The sequence below is a fragment of the Octopus bimaculoides genome, chromosome 18, assembly GCF_001194135.2.
Source record: "Octopus bimaculoides isolate UCB-OBI-ISO-001 chromosome 18, ASM119413v2, whole genome shotgun sequence".
NCBI classification, from domain to species: Eukaryota; Metazoa; Mollusca; class Cephalopoda; order Octopoda; family Octopodidae; genus Octopus; species Octopus bimaculoides.
Genome location: NC_068998.1, coordinates 15,721,287 through 15,723,304, shown reverse-complemented (window position 1 = coordinate 15,723,304; position 2,018 = coordinate 15,721,287). Strand labels below are relative to the sequence as shown.

At 36.0% G+C, this 2,018-nt stretch overlaps 1 protein-coding gene across 1 annotated transcript in view; it reads right to left on the bottom strand.

Moving 5' to 3' along the window:
• The window catches only part of LOC106870641 (uncharacterized), a 133,163-nt gene that overhangs the window by 88,590 nt on the left and 42,555 nt on the right, over positions 1-2,018 (bottom strand). The window lies entirely within an intron of this gene.

Sequence of the window (2,018 nt, the reverse complement as noted above, 5' to 3'; positions counted from 1 at the left end):
GTTTCATTTCATCTACTCCGCGTTTCACGCATACATACATACATACATACATGCGTGCATATATATATATATATATATATATATATATACACATACATATATAATACATATACGTATATATATGATATATATAAAGAGAAAGAGAGAGAGAGAAGAAATGTGTGAAAGAGAAAGGGAGAGATGGGGAGAAAGGTGAGATAGCGAGAGCTATAGGAAGATTGTGGTAAAGATTGTGGACATTTTATTTTGCATCAAAATGAAACAAGACAAACCAATAAAAGGCAAAGACTCCTCACAGACAGAAAAGACAGCCATACGCATTGGCGTACATATACAAAAATGTCAAAACATGCGCATATTTCCCAGTACACACACATACTAACACAACCCGATCCACACACATACACACACACACACACAATCTCATACACACACATATACACAATCACACAATCACACAGACATTAAGCTAGATAATCACGCATTACTACACACACAAATATACGTGCATTACACGTATTCACAAACAGGGATGCAAATACATAATCACAACACAGTACATACATGTATGCACGCATGCGCATTTATATACACATCGCACACAAGACATACTTACATACACAACACACACACACACACATACACACAAAGATACATTCACATACAATTTACATACACATATACATGCGCATATCCATGTACAGTCTCTAATACAAACTTTACAAACCATTTGTAGACAGCGCTTGCACATATTCAAACATACGCACACACATACACACATACACACACACATACACACACACATACACACACACATACACACACACATACACAGACACATACACACACACATACACACACACACACACACAATCTTATCTAGTTACATACACACAATCACACACACACACAATCACACATACACACACGCAATCACATACTCACACACAAACACGCGCATATCCATACACAGGAACGGTTATACAGACAATACATACACATATACACAATTTTATACACACACATACACTCAATCACACAATCACATACCCACACACTCACACACAGGCACGCACGGACATCCATACACAAAAGACGGTCATACAGGCAATTACAGCACACACATACAAACACACACACAACCTCATACCCACACATACACACAATCACACAATCACATACATAAAGATACACACACTCACACAAAGATACACACTCACACATAGACATACATCGACATCCAAACGCAAACGGCTACAACACACATAAACTTATTAAACACAGAAAAAAACATTCAAGTACATACAAACTCATACACACATTCAGGTATAACGCGTGCATACACACGCGCGCGCGCACAGCACACAATACTGCACAACACACACACAATAAAGATGAAAAATAAAACCGCAAACAAAATTTTAAAAAAAAAAAACATACAAAAAAATCAAATAAAATCTAAAAATGATGATTATAGGAAAAAGAAATTTAAAAATTTTTGAGTAAAAGAAATAAGAACAGCAACAACAACAACAAAAAGAATTGCAAAAACACAAGAGAAATTGAATGTCTATTGAATATTTTTTTTATTATCCAATATCAATGTTTATATAGAACTGATTATAATTCTTTAAACTCATCCACCAACATCATTCGTTAATCCTGATCCAGTAGACCTTTCAACAAGGGTCTGTTGCAGCCCTGATTTTCCCGCCTTTCTTCTTATTTATTCATTTATTTAATGTTTGTTTGTTTGTTTGTTCGTTTGTTTTGTAATTGCTGCGCAACACTTTGGGTAACCAATGCTTTATGAGGGAATTTGGTAGACGGAAATTACATGAAGCCCGTCAAATATATGCATATATGTGCGTGGATGTGTGGGTGTGAGTGTGTGTTTATGTATGTGTGCTTATATATATATATGTGTATGTGTGTATCACGCTGAATATCCCCGAGAACTATGTTAAGGGTACACTGTCTGTGGAGTGCTCAGCCACTTGCACGTTAATTTCACGTGC